Here is a 15,531-nt window from a genome sequence, read left to right as displayed (position 1 = left end):
GTTAGTCAATTAATGCTTTTTCAGTATCTAAACTTAGGGTCCGTTCGTTTCGCGGAAAATGAGACATTTCCGGAAAATATTTTTCCAGAAGTTATTTTCCTGGAAAATGACTATTTTCTAATGTTCGGCTAAAATCTGAAAATGTTTTGAAAAATATTTTCCGGTATTTGGTAAGGAAAATATTTTCCACTCGTTAGATTGGTAAGCGTGAGCATCAAGCTTGAGACTCGCCAGATCGACGAGCACGAGCTTGAGGTTTACCTGGTTTGACAACTAACTAAGAAAGAAGAAGATGAGAAACAAAGAAAAGAAAAAAAAAAGAGAAAAAGAAAAGAAAAAGGAAATTAAAATATTCGAATTAAAAAAGAAAATTAAAATTAAAAAATAATTCGAATGAAAAAAAGAAAATAAGAAGAAGAAATGGGAGGAGGAAGTGAGGATTTGTAAAGGTGTGAGATAAGAGAGATCAAGTGAGGAAAATGCTTTTTAACTTTTCAAAAGTGAAAAACATTTTCTCCTACTTAAGAAGTTTTTTTCCTTTGATGGAAAACATTTTCCCAATGAATTCATTTTCCGTGAAACGAACGCCGAAAAATCCGGAAAACGTTTTTCGTAAATTATTTTCCGCGAAACGAACGGAGTCTTAATTAATTTGTAAACTAAGTGTCCATGCAATCTTTGACCATTTTATTAACCTATGTTACTAAATGATGTCCATGTATGAGTGCACAATCAATTAAAAAGTAAACAATCACAATCAATATGATAGAAGTAAATTAGAAGAAAGTAGACCCAATGGAGTGTCAAGCAAAGAATCACATGGCTTTGTTATTAAGCCTCTGGGCAGCAACCTGTGCTGAATTCAAATTGAGTCCAATTCATCAAAAGAGTGCTCTACCTAAACCTAAATTAAATTAAAGTTACTTATCAAAAACCCCCTAAACTATATGTATACTAACTAAAGAAACTAAGCTAAATCTAGCATCACAACTTAACGACCTAATCAAGGTCTCTGTTCCTAGCAATTTTCACATTTTCATTTTTTTTTGAATTTTTGGAAATTAATTCTTATCATTTTCTGAAAATAGGGACCCGAGCTCCGGCTATGAGCCGGACGCTGGTCTCACGAATCTGGGATAATAACTAATAAGCACAATTCGGGCTCTTATGTTCAGGCCCCTCCAATTCTAACTTTACTGAGCCCAATTCCGATTATACATATTCTAAGCCCACTACCCATCGTAACAACTCTAGCCCATTTTCTCTTCCAACTTCACCTAGTCCATCTTTAAGCCCGATTTCTATTATAGGTAGATTAAACCCTAAGCCCACTCTAAACCCATCTCCTTATTATATTTAAATCAATTCTCCTCTTTTCTTACGTCTTTTCGTCATTTTATTTTTAATATTATTTTCTTCTTCCTTCTTCCAGCCCTTCGTCCTCTTGGGCAAGTCAAGAATCTAACCAGCCATTTTCTCGCCGATGAACTCCATAGAGACTTCACAAAAACATATGTGAAATTATAGAACGAAAACATGAAAAATTTATGTTTTGATTTGATCTCGATAACAATGAACTTTAATAAGAATTAAATCCGAATGCTAATGGACTGACTTGTAGCAAGTAATGTATGCTAAAATTTCTTCGGATTGAACTAGATTAGGAATTATTTCACCGATGTATCTTAGAGACATTTCATCAAACAATATATGTGCACTAAAGGGATTGAATCTTGTCATAAATTGAAGTTTTGTTTTCATCTAAAATCAATGTCATAACCATGAAGCCATTACAAATCATCAAATTACAACCTAGATCATCAGTGATTTTCACATTAGTAACCTGAACGTGGTCCAGTCATGCATCTTTCCAAAACAGGGCAAGAAAGAGGGGAATGAAATTATCTTCTCAAGGAGTTCTCGGTTGAGAACTAAGGGCTAATGAACAAACTAAGGGCTAGACATAGTCTGGTTTCTGGGCATTTATGCGTCCGAGTAATGCAAGTTGGACTTAATAGATGTGGATGGGCCATGGGCTTGGCTTGGACGAATTGGATCGAGCCCATCGCATTGAATAGATATCCTTTTAAATTAGTTGATGAATTGAAGTCCCTTCAGTTATTATTTTTTGTAATCTTCATTTTGGTTTTATTTATTCATATCTTTAATATAAACCGCCTAAATTGCCGATTTTCCTTTAATTGTTGACTAAAAATCAAATATCCACAGCAGGTCCAAGACCTCAAAATTGGCTGACGCGAATTCCTAAGAGTTGTTGTAATCTTGAAGGCGTTACAATTGAGAAATGTTTGACAAACCCTTCACAAAAGCCGCAATGCCCATTTTTCATAGTCCAAGTAACTCCTAACATTAATTATTCATACTATTTTCAAAATAATTCATATATTTTTAGATAGTCATAATATGAATGATTTATTTAGCAATTTCTATTAAGAGTCAAATTGTTAATTCAAAACTTTCAAGCAAAGAATTATAAAAGGAGATTGCCAATGGCATTGGAAGGCAATTTGGTAAAAGAAGTATTTCATAAGTCATAATAAGTCAGAATTCAACAAAATGTCAATCGAAGTGCTTAATCATGAAAAAGAAGAAGCGATACCAATATCAAAAACCAAAGAGCTGTTGGCAGAATCAAAATTTCCTTCTCATCTCCTGTTGGTGTATAAACTTTTTATTTAGTTCCGAAAAGAATAAATATAAATGTACGTTTATTTTGTCACATAGTTTAACTTAAGAGTACTTTGATTTGAAAGGTGGAACCATCACAACTAAACTGGGTAAGGTCTCTCTTTAATTTTTGTGGGTATATATTTACAATGTTAATAAGTACCTGACATTGAGAAATGCTGTGGACAGTAGCTCTCCTTCATCCCCACAATGAATGTCAATACAACGAAAATAATTAACCACATTTAAGCCATTCTCAATTACTTGCAAGCATCTGCACACAAAGTGAAACCTGCTTATTTCCGTCTTCGACTGGGCTTCTTACTCTTTCTAGCTGGGGTCGACTGCTCCAAAGGCACTGGTAATAGGGTTCCTCCTTTAACGCCAACTTTATCATTCATCTTATCGAGAGTTTTCTTGGGCTCTAATATACACCCTTAAGGTCTCTGATCTGTGAAGGATGACAAGGGACATGCCACTGTCAACGCACACTATGCACGCACGCGCGCAGAGTTTTCACAATATTATATACAAATTATTACAGTTTTAAGGCTAAAAGAAAATACCTGTTCTTCTAAGTCAAGTATTTGTTCATCCTTCAACTTCAGTGACAGAGTTTTCCTGCAGATGCATAGAAGCGTATGTGTCCTCCATTCATGTCAAATTAGAAGGGAAGACTAAATTCCTGACAGCTTTAATTGACTGGAATCATATGCTGAAAAAGTGTCGGTACAATTGACAATAATGCTTATTGAGGAAACTAGTAGGGGTGAGTATGGTCCAAGTTGGCCCAGGCCATCCCTAACCCTAGGACCAACCCGTACAGAGTCGGTCCTCAATTTTTAGGACCGAGGACCGACCCTATTGAGTCTGGGACCAAGGACCGAACTGACCCAATGAGTTCGATCTGGTTCCAGGGTCAATCCGGGATCGATCGATAATTTTTATCGTCTTATTTTTATACTCCCTAAAAAAACAAAACTACAAATTCAAATTACACATCCATCGACAATGCAAAGATTGTGCAACTAAATTATAAATACCAATACATATTTAGCAAATTTAAGATGACACAATAATAGAAATTTCGTACCTGCTAACCGTTCATCGAGATATGGGACAAGATGAAAAGTTCTTGTAATCATCTTTCTTTAATATTCATAATACCATATGCAAAAGCGTTTTCTTGCATTTGATCATGTAGAGTCCCCTCAACCAAAAAATGAGCTTCACATCACTTGACTAGCAAATCACCGTAGCAACTGCAGTACTACTCTACTCTTCGAAAACTTTTACCATTTGACACAAATTGAAAAGCAAAGTGCAGAAAATACAATTAAATCATAAAAAGTTTAAAATACTTAATATAAACCATTAATATATAACTTCACATCTTGTTAATTCACTTGAATTTCTAAACACTTGAAAACAAAACAAACGACACAATTAATACTAAACAAAAATTTTAAATTGAAATTACTATTAGTGTTATTGATAGAACATCTCAATATAATATAATATAAATGACATTTTACTTAGGTTTGAATATATCATATTATAAATATAATATACAGGGTTGGTCCAAGGTTGGACCGACCCGAAACTCTTAGGACCGAGGACCAACCCGCACAGTGTTGATCTTGAAATTTTATGACCATAGACCGATCCAGTCCCCTTGGGAACCGGACCAGGACCGGCAAGGTTGGGCCGGTCCAAGGTCGGTCCAGGGTCGACCCTAGATCGCTGCTCACCTCTAGAAACTAGTCCACGTAACTTCAATGAAGATGGACAAGACAAGTATACTTCAAAAGGCTGCATGAATTTCTCTATAAAGAAAATGTTGTAGGCATATTAAGGTACTTAAAAGGCATCTACACCTATATTGCTTGACATGTGAAGCTCAAATAAGCTTTAAGTCTACCCAGTGTATCTTCTTTTCCTTTTATTTTCTATTTTGTGAAAGTTGGAAATGTCGACATAACGCAGTATGAACAACCAATCGAATTTTAATTGGAATTAGTAGAATTTCAATATTGAACTGTATCAATTAAAATTTGAATCCTGAACCATCACAAAATAATGTTCAAATATCTCCAGTGTGTAAAAAAGTACTTTGAAATTGGACCACCACCATGAAGATTTTAACATTGATTTCTGTCGATAAAGTTCAACCTCTAAAGCAGTAGCACTATTTCTTCAGAGGAAAACAAAATTACAGATGGAGCATATATAAACAAAAGAACAAAATTATGGAGAGCACTGACACATGGAACTTTCTCCATACGTGCTGCGTTCTCTCCTTTCTCCTTTTCCCCTTTTTGTCTCTTTCTTTCCCTCGTTAGAGTTTGTCCCATCTTGCCACTTTTTTAAAAGAATTCAATAAAAAAACACCAAAAGCTTTTTCATCTCCTTGCCACATCCTCCAACTAATAATTAACTTAAACTTAATTATCCTTCCCAAGTATGGTGAAAGGAAGGCATATTAACCATGTGATAAACTCTTACTCATCATAAAATGACTTTCGTTCTTTTGCCATTTGTTATGTGTCACAAGTCACGTATAGTTGCTATTCACATATTTGAATTAGAAACTGTATTTCCTCTTTCTTCTTCGAACTTTAACCTTTTTTACCTCACATCTAAAAGTCCATGCCATGTGAACACTTCCTCTTCATGATACCCTTCCCACTTTTTTCTCATCTTCTCAAATGTCTGTTTCCACTTCCTCTCTCACGACCAACCTCACTTACATGAACTATTACTACAATGCTGCTTCATTTTACTGATTAGTTTTATGAGACTATGCATGCTATGGTATTACTTGTCTAGAGAAATCAGCAACGAAAAATACCTCTCTTCAATTTCCTTAACCTTTCTCCGCATCATATCTTGGTTCTTGATAAGAGTTTGATTAAGCTGCAACCACAAGGAACGGCATCCGTTACTGGTATGAACGAGTGAAAACTATTGCATCTGATTGTAATATGAAAATGAGGCATGTGAAAAACAAGCAAAACAACAATCAGCCTTGGCTTCAGTCAGCCCTCCTCTCAAACTTTAAACATCCAAAATCACAAAAGGTAAAACAGAGAAGATTAAAGCCTTACCTCTGCCACGGCCTTCTTTTCGTCACCAAGTTTCCCCAACTTACTATGGATCTCTTCAATCTTTGCAGTCACACCTTTCTTGATTGCTTCTAGTTTGGAATTTTCTTTTCTACTTTTGGCTTCTAACATGAGAGACTCATAATGCTAACAGAGAAAAACAAAAGAACTAATAGGGGATGATATGTTCAAGGACTTAAAATGTATTCTTTAAAGTCAGTCTAAGGATGATGGCAGTCTATGTAACAAAAATGACAAACACGGGTTAGAAACGGAACACTATCACCAACAGTAGCATGGGCAGTTTATATATAATCTACTGGCTTTTGTACTTCTACTTCTGATACAACAGGTTTTCAATTCAGATACTGTTCCTTCTAGGACTATCCATCACAAAAGCCAATAATAAAAGAGTCCTGGCACCTTAGGGAAACGCAATTCATTTTCTACCACAGATATATTAGTAAGAAAACAAAAAAGAAAAGAAGAATACCAGAAGTTTTGCAATTCTCTCAAGCTGATGCAAGGCCACTGGTTCTTTTATACTTCCTATATAAGCTCATTAGACAAATGCAGTATGCAAATCGACAGGTATAAAATGTTGTACACTATATAAAAGCAAATGAAGCTGAGATCATACAACACGAGTGTAATTACTTTCCTTCTCTTCACAACAATTCTGACAATCCCATTGATTTCCAAGAGTAAAATGAGTTCACTTAAGGAAAAAAAAAAAAAGAGAAAGAAAAAAGAAAATTGAGAAACATTTTTTGATCTGAAATAACTAAACTAATGTTCTATTATGGTTTTCTCCTAAAATATGTGTACTTAAAAACCATTACCTAAAGCAAAAGCACAATCAACGCAAGCTTTCACAAGTAATGCTTATAACCATGGCTGATCAGTCAATATAATAAAATGTGAAAGACTAAACAGGGAGAATTGAAATGGTCTTGGTATACGCATGCTTACTTTTCTTTGCACTTCCAGCTGATTTGAAGCTAGATGAATATAGTCAGCGAGAATCTACAAAAAAGTAAAGCTACAGTGTCAGAGTAAATGAAGAAAGTCTGACAATTATAATGGAGGTAATATCCACTTTGCAGGCCCAATAATGAACTTGTGACATTTGGCCAACAAAATGAACATGTGAAGTACAAAAACAGAAACAGAATCTTTCATTGTCAGTTGTCAGCACCTAAAACAGTAAAAGCATCATGCACCTCAAAACTTCAAACATTTCACTTAACTGAGTCCAAGCTCCAAATCTTTGCAGGGAAAGGAGAACCAGAAAACAAAAATATTCAAAGCATAAAAATAAGGACACATGAACCTACTGCTTCGATTTTGCTGCTGAAGAGCGCCCCACTAATTTCAGAATCCTCGCTGCAACCGCAGCTACCACAATCTCCTTCAAGTGATTCACAGTATGAATTCATCTCCAAAAGCTTGCCGTCAGTTTTTGATTGATTAAGCCGATGAACATAAGTGTCATAATCCCAAATTTGCTGTGTTCTTAAATCCAGAGAATAGCAATGTTGTGTATTTTTCCAATGGCTGATGGCATGCTTATCTCTGTATCTACAAAGCCAGAAAAGAAAAGCTATAATGAAGACAGCCTATCCAATCACTAAAACTATAGAGTGAGCGAAGATTCCAGCACATCATGACTGAATCTATCACTTTCCACATCCGACAAAACCACATATCAGACAAACCCAAAAATTTTCCATTGTTCCACAAATAAAGCACAATGGTACCTCATCTTGCTGTTGGCATAGACGGCAAACCTGATAAAGAACAGAAACAGAATCTTCTTCACAATCTGTTAACAGACGGGCATCCCTGATGATGTTGCAAAATGAAACTACATTTCCGATCAAGGTAGTTTCTTGCAACCAAATCAAGATATGTGCCGTAATTGACATCTTTAGCAATGTAATTGGAACTTGCAATAAAATCAAAGGAAGACCCTTGGGACATCACCCGCATGGCAGAACATCATGTCGACTTATTTTAACCATAAAGATTGACGAATCAAGCAAAAGTTAGTATGTACATGTCTGTCAATATATCTCCTCCATGGCACTTTTTCAACTTTTGATAATACATGAGTTCAAAGGTACTTTTTTGCTACAAATTGGCATGGACAGAGCATATTAGAACATCACCTTGAAATGTAAAATATGACCATGAAACATCTTAGCTTCAGGACAGGAAATATTTTGAGGTCAAAGATCAGAATTTTGATGTCAGTATGATCACCCTGTATTTGTGAACATACGCATAACTTATCATGCATGCTTGGCCACTGCTATTACTTCTGTCACTCTTTGACTCATGAGAAATTTGAGATAAGAGTGACAGGACCATCGGATTAAACACACGTGATGAGACATTGCAAAAATTCTTGCGTCAGAACATGATAATCAACAAAAAGTAACTCCAAGAAGCCATACCATTGACCTATTCCAAATCTCCAAATAAATGTCATGATAATTTAAAAGAAATCCTGAACTTAGTAAGCACAATAGAGTAAAGGAAAATTCTACTTTTCATTCATATACTTTCACGCTTTTCTAATCATGTCTATACTTTTAATTTGCCTAATTTAGTCCATCTACTTTAACAAACTTTCCAATCAAGTCTTTTGGACACTAAAATATGACCAAATTCAACTGAAGTGGCTGTTCGATGATGACGACGGATGATGCCGATAAAATATGCAGATGCCCACATGGACACGTCAGGAAAAATTTAGCCAATGTAGATGACCTCGAAGTACAACATGGATAAAATAATGGACATCCGCGTCACACAACAGAGACATCTGACGGTCACACCGGCTGAATTTGGCCTGATTTGGTGTCAGAGACATTTGATTAGAAAATCTGTAAAAGTAGAAGGACTTTATTTAACAAATTAAAAGTACAAGGGACTTGATTAGAAAATATGTGAAAGTTCAGGATTAAAACAATACTGCCACAATTGCTATAGCTAATATTAATTATCAAAAAGCAACAACTAATCCACAGTCAGCAGATCAACAGAAAGATAGTGGCAGTAGCTGCGAAATTACATTATAAATTCATCTAATCTGTAGCAGCAGAAGAATGTCTAACCTGACAAGACAAGTAAGTCCATTTTGTACCACATGAGCAATGAAAGGAATGGTCACACTGCGTACTCAAAATTCCGCTGGTATCTGGGTCCAATCTCTCTGACATCAAAAGAAAAAAAGTTGCAATTGTAAACAACTTTCTATAAACTCATCTCACCGCAAGGGAAATATAATCAGCAAGGGAGTACAGGCATGGCCTACCAAGACAAACTGGACAAGAGAGTAGCTCCGTAAATCCCGACGGGGGTGTGCTGGCTACATCAGCTGATTCCGTATAGTCCACTTCGTGCAGAATAGAATATGGCATACCTCAGCCTGAATGTCCAGAAGACGAGTATTAAAAGTGAAACAGAAATGGACTATGTGATCTCACAGCAAACAACAGGTGCAAAAATTGCAAATACCTCAGCAAGCGAGAAATTCTTGCCATTGAAGGTGCAATAGAAACCATCGGCAGCCTTTTGATCGATAAGCTCAATCAGCACGCTGTACCTATCTTCCATCCCATCATTCCTACATCAAACCCACAATTCGCAACACAATGATCACTAAAACTACTAAAAAGCATTTACAAAAGAAAACCCAGTTCCACCGTCGGAATGCTTCCAAAAAATTGAACTTTCATCATCGGACACCCCCTAAGGCACGATCACGAGCAAATTTTCAGTAATCGAGTCCATCTCTTAGATTTTCGTCAGCGAATTCTAATTCTTCGAATTCTCCCTTTCGCTTACCCAATTCATCTCACCAACTGAAAAAACCGGTCCGAAGTCCCGAAGAAGAGGAGGAGAGAAAACAGAAACGATGGAAGCCTTACCTGATGAACCGGAGCTCGGAGACGTCGTCGATCCGGGGGCCGCAGAACCGGATGAAGTCGTCGGGGGAGAAGTAATTGGGGACAGCGACGACGAAAAGGGTAGTGGAGCGGGCGCCGGGGCTCGAGAGGGGCGCGTGCGACAGCGTCCGGAACAGGTGAACCATGCCCCTCCGCTCGGTGAACCTAGGGCTCCTCCGCGGCGGCAGCGGCGGCGGCGGCGGCGGCGAGGAGGAGGAGAAGCCGCCGTAGTCGGTGGCGAGGGGGTGGTCGGTGTCCACCGAGTGGACCCGGAGGAACAACATCTTTTCCCCTTCCGGCTTGCTGCGATCGCCGGGCTGAGTCGAATCGCCCGAGTTGGAGAAGATTGCAGTTACTGCGGAGCAGAGAGAAGGGACTCGCGGGAACTGAGGAGGATTGGGCACGCCTTCTTCCTGGAATTATAACGGTTCCTACTTTCCATCCCCCACAAAGAAAAAAAAAAACTAATTGGTGCAAAATGAATAATTTATTGTCTAATACAACTAACTTAATTTCAATAATTATATAGGAGAAATTTAAAAAAGAATTGGGTATTGCTTGTTGAGTTGAGATTTACAAAATAGACAATTTTTATTCATTTTGAGTTGAGAATCATGTTATGTGATTGCTTATGAACGAAATAATTTTGTAATCATCTCATTCTCATTTATTATTAAAATGATGATGCATCTGGATTAACATTGGTAATGAATTCTATGGACACTGTCTCTCCTAACTACACCAAGTCCATCTTTAAGCTCAATTTTTATTATAAATAGATCAAACCCTAATCCCACGCTAACCCCATCTTATTATTATATGTTCCCCATTTTTCCTATTTTCTTACATCTTTTGTCATTTTTCTTTATTATTATTCTTCTTTCTTCTTTCAGCCCGTTATCCTCTTCAGAGCAAATCGATAATCTGCCAGCTCATTTGTAGTTAAATACATTAAATCCACATAACATGAGCATTATATTTCATTGTCCAATTGTATTATAAGAATTGAATCTAAATGCTAGAACTGACTAGTAGCAAGTAATCTATGCTAAAATTTCTTTAGATAGAAGCGGATCAAGAATTATTTCACTGACGTATTTTGAAGACATTTCATCAAATAGTTTATGCGCACCAAAGGGATTGAACTTGGTCATGAAATCAAAGCTGTGTTTTCATTTAAAATCGATGTTAGAACCAAAAAGCCATCACGAATAATCAAATTACAACCCAAATGATTTTCACATGAGTTTACATGAACGTGGTTCAGTCACGCATCTTTCCAAAACAAGACAGAAAAGGGGAATGAAATCACCTTGTCAAGGAGTTCTTAGTTTCGGTTACTGGGTCAAGCTTGCACGAAGAAGATCTAAAAAGTGTTGCCCATGAGAGTACGCGCCGACAACGAAGCTTCAAACACCTTATATCTCAAAAATTGTTACTGAACCACGTCCGGTAAAGCCATTTCATTCAAAGCTGTTGTAATCTTGAAGGGGCTACAATTGCGAAATATTTGTCGAACACCTTACAAAACCTGCATCACCCTCTTTTACAATCCAAGTTACCGCACGAAAGCTTACCAAACAGTCTCTCAAAAAAAAAAAAAACCTTTTCGTACATCTAACATTAATTATTTTTTCTCTTTCCAAAATCATTCACATATTTTTAGGTAGTCATAATATGAATTAAGTTAAATAGCAATTTCTATGAGAGTCAATTATTAATTTGAAACTTCAAGCAAAGAATTATAAAAGGAGATTGCCAATGCCATCGGGAGGTAATTTGGCAAAAGAAGTGTTTCTAATAGGTATAGTAAGTCAGAACTCAACAAAAACATGAATGGAAGTGTTTGATCATGAAGAAGAAGCAATACCATTCGCTAAGGGAGAACTCACGCACGCAGAAGGTGGGGGGGGAGGAAGCAGGGGAAAATGGCTCCCATCTTCGATCTTCTCCGGAGAACATTGATCAAGGAAAATTCTTCTCAAAAAGCGATTCCGTTCGATTCAGCTGGCGATTTCAAGCGTTCTGAATTGATTCCAGTGGCAGTCGCCAGCATCGACAGCCTCTTCAATGCCGCGACTCATCTCCTTCGTTCCCCTCTGTTCCGCGGCTGAGAGCCTCGAAATGTTCCAGTTCGCTCGGAGCTTCTCCACCTGTTCAGGTTTCCATCATCGACACGTTCTAGAGCTTCTTTCAGTGATTCGTGCGGCCAATGGTGGCCTCAATTCGCTTCGTTAACCAGGTAGCATCTCCTGCTCTTTTCTCACAAGTAAGAGGCCGAGAGTCTGATTCTCCGATTATGATGAAATTGATCGTATTTGAATCTCTTTCTTTGATTTTAAACATCATGTACTGATTTAGCTTCAGTCTAGTTGTGAATTTTAGTTCGAAGTGGCTATGATCTGTTCCTCAACCGATTGACCATACTCTGTTCGATGAAATGTGTCTGAGACCTCGTTCTGAATTGATTCCAGTAATCGTCCGATTTGAAAGCACATTAGTGGTGTTCACATGATACTGTTCGATTTTTCAGTCTTCAGACATGATTACGAGTATATTCCATGGTTGCCAAGAATGAAACCGACTCTTCCTTGGTTTTCTCTGTGCTTCTTGAGATCCTTGGTGATTAATGGTGGTCGCAGGCGAGAGGTCAAGGCTTAAGAGTCGCTGGCACATGCATTGACCTTTGGTGATGAGCATAGTATGCCTTGTCGAACAGAATCGAGACGACGTCGGTGAGCATGAATCGCAATCACACCAATTCAGATCATGAAATTCGGCCAACATATGTTATGGTCACTAACTGGAGCAATGTTATGGCTGGTTGCTAGCCACGTCCTTGCTGCTGAGTCGCCCCGCAATGTCCTCAACTGCACAATGTCTCGATACTTTGTTGCAAAAACAATGTGCGTTACCTGCCTCACAATTCTTGTCTTGTCCTTCGGTTATTGATTACTACACCGTCATCAATTTCATTGTCCGGAAGCAGGTAATCAATCTAAGAGCACCCACTAAAATCACATTATAGTTGTGTCATATACATCCTACTCCATTCTTGTTGCATGACATATTCTACTTCACGTGTATTGTCAAGGGAAATCGATGGTCGACGATCAATACGAAGTGAGCAAGTTATACTTATTCCTTGTCTTTAGTTGATAGTTTCTGCATATGACAAATAACAAATTAAACCAGTTAATAGCCTGATCAAATTTAATAAATTGAGAATTTATTTCTTTCTTGGAAATGTTGATGTCGTTGCTTTGTCTCCAATAGTGGAAAGAGTTCATTGTTTGTTTTCAACTTGCATAAGAATCTATGGAATGCTCACGGAGTAGTGAGTAGTGCTAGAATTTCAAAGCTTCTCCTTCGTGAAGTTTCAATAGTCTCGCAAGTAATTTCATTCCTTACCAATGCATTTGGCAGCTTGAGAATCAACCAGCTAGTCATTGCATCACAACCCTTCAAACCTAACCAGTTTGCACTAGGGCTTACTAATGGCAGCGTCCATGTACTTGAGCTATTGGAATCTAAAGGAGAGTCAGGTACTTTTCCTCCTGTTGAAATTGGTGCTGGGCCTAGCACGACCTTTGGCGCAATTGGTCTAGATCGACCGCAAAGGTAGTGTAGGCCATGTCTCTTCCTATGAAATTTTTTGAGTATTAAAATGCTGAGTCGGTTTCGTCCGCTGCACTTGATTCAAGTTTTGAGAGGATGCTGAAGAGGGTAGATTTTACCGCCTTGGAGTACTTCCTCAGGACACAGTTCATGCTCTCTCCCCTATCTGCCTTTTTTTTTTTTTTTTTTTTTCAGAAAACCCATCTGACTCAGGATTCTAGATATCCTCACGGCTGCTGCTTCGCTCCCTCTCTCTTGGTCTCATCCTCACGCGCTCCCCGCCTTGTTCCGTCAAGTCGCAGGGTCAAGAAGGAGACAAATTAGGGCTGGGTTTGTTGTGTTTTCTCAAGCCAATCTAATGGGCTCTAGTGAAAAATGAAATAATGGAGGCTTGGTACAAGGATATTGAACAAGCTGAGGGCTCGACATGGTATTGTTTCTGGGCTTTAATGGGTCTGAGTTATGCAAGTTGGGCTTAACAAATGTGCATGGCCCACGGGCTTGGCTTGGTCGAATTGGATCGAGCCCAGCGCATTTACTGAATATCCTCTCCACTTACTTGATGAATTGAAGTCCCTTTTATGTTTTTGTTTTTTTTGTTTTTTTGTTTTTTTTGCGTTTTTCATTTTGGTTTTATTCAGTCATAACAAAAACTGCCTAAATTGTCAATTTTGCTTAAATTTCCAGCCAAAAATGAGGGTGTCGACTGTAAGCTACTGTAATCTTGAATGTGCTATAATTGTGAAATGTTTATCAAACGCCACCCATTTTTCATGGCCGAAATTGCTGCATGAAAGGTGTACCAAATAGTCTTATAAAGAAAATGCTTCGTACATCTAACATAAAGTATTTCTACTCTTTCCAAAATCATTCATATATTTTCAGATAGTTGTAATATGAATAAGTTATATAACAAAAGCTATTGCAGCTAAACCGTTGATTTGAAATCTTCAAGCAAATAATTATGGAAGGAGATTGCCAATGCCATTGGGAGGCAATTTGCTAAAAGAAGTATTTCTAAGAGGTATAAGAAGTTAAAATTCAACAAAATGCAAATCGATTGGTGGTGCTTAATCATGTAAATGAAAAAGCGATACTAATATAAATAAACCAAGACTTATTGATAGAATCAAAATTTCATTTTCATCTCATGTTGCCATATAAACTTGTTATTTTGTTCCGAAAAGAGTCAATTTAAATGTGTGTTTAACTTGCCACATAATTCTCATTTACCGGTCAAGCATATGCACACATACTTATTTCCATCTTTGACTGGGCTTGTTACTCTTCTTGGCTAGGGTTGACTGCTCCAAAGTCACGGGTAACATTATATATCTGTTCTTCCACGTCAAGTATCTTTTCATCTTTCAACTTTTTTTTTTAGTTAAGTCATCCTTCGACTTTAGCGTAGTGTTATCCTGCATATGCAAAGAAAGCATATGCGTGCTTCATTCATGTCAAATCAGAAGGGAGGACTAAGTTTTCAAATGGCTTTTAATTGACTGAACTCGTCTATAAGTCGCAATGATGCTTATATAGGGAGATTAGCCCCCATAACTTGAATGAAAATGAATAAGATGAGTTTACTTCAAAATACTGTATAATTATTCTCTACAAAGCAAATGATGTATGGATATTGAGGTATACATTGCTTGACATGTGAACCTCAGATAAGCATTATGTCTGCCAAATGCGTATTCTTTTCTTTTTATTTTCTATTTTATGGAAGTTGGAAATTTCAACAAAACACATTATGAACAACCAATTGAACTATTATTGAAATTAATAAAATTTCAATGTTGCAACAATATCAATTAAATTTTAGTCTCGAAACACCATAGAATAACATGCAAATTTTACTAGTGTATAAAAAAGTACTTTAAACTCGAACAATCTCTAAAGCAGGAGCACTGAAAGGTTAATGGGGAAGAAAATTACAGATGAAACAAATATTAATGGAGGAACCAAATAAGAGAGAGTTGACCCATGGAACTTTTTCCATGCTTGGTGCATTCTATCTTTTATCCTTTTTCCCTTATCTTGTCTCTTTCTTTTCCATACTAAAGGTTGTCCCGTCTTGTCACAGCAACATCATCTTCTTGCCATGTCCTCTAACCAATATTAACTAGAACTGGGTTTTTCCCTCTAAAGTAAGGCAAAAGGCA

General features: G+C 37.3%; 1 long non-coding RNA gene and 1 pseudogene across 1 annotated transcript; one reads left to right on the top strand and one right to left on the bottom strand.

The window, feature by feature from the left end:
- Positions 1 to 2,783: 2,783 nt before the first annotated feature.
- LOC104439201 lies at positions 2,784 to 10,149 on the bottom strand (annotated as a pseudogene).
- A 1,600-nt stretch (positions 10,150 to 11,749) lies between these two features.
- On the top strand, positions 11,750 to 12,768 carry LOC120292181. The gene is made up of 2 exons (XR_005549935.1): positions 11,750 to 11,990; positions 12,289 to 12,768. It is a non-coding gene; the product is annotated as an uncharacterized LOC120292181 (long non-coding RNA).
- The last annotated feature ends 2,763 nt before the right edge of the window (positions 12,769 to 15,531 follow it).

This window comes from Eucalyptus grandis, chromosome 3 (assembly GCF_016545825.1).
Source record: "Eucalyptus grandis isolate ANBG69807.140 chromosome 3, ASM1654582v1, whole genome shotgun sequence".
Taxonomy (NCBI): Eukaryota; Viridiplantae; Streptophyta; class Magnoliopsida; order Myrtales; family Myrtaceae; genus Eucalyptus; species Eucalyptus grandis.
Note: the sequence above shows the minus strand (reverse complement) of the source record. Positions and strands in the feature narration are given on the sequence as shown.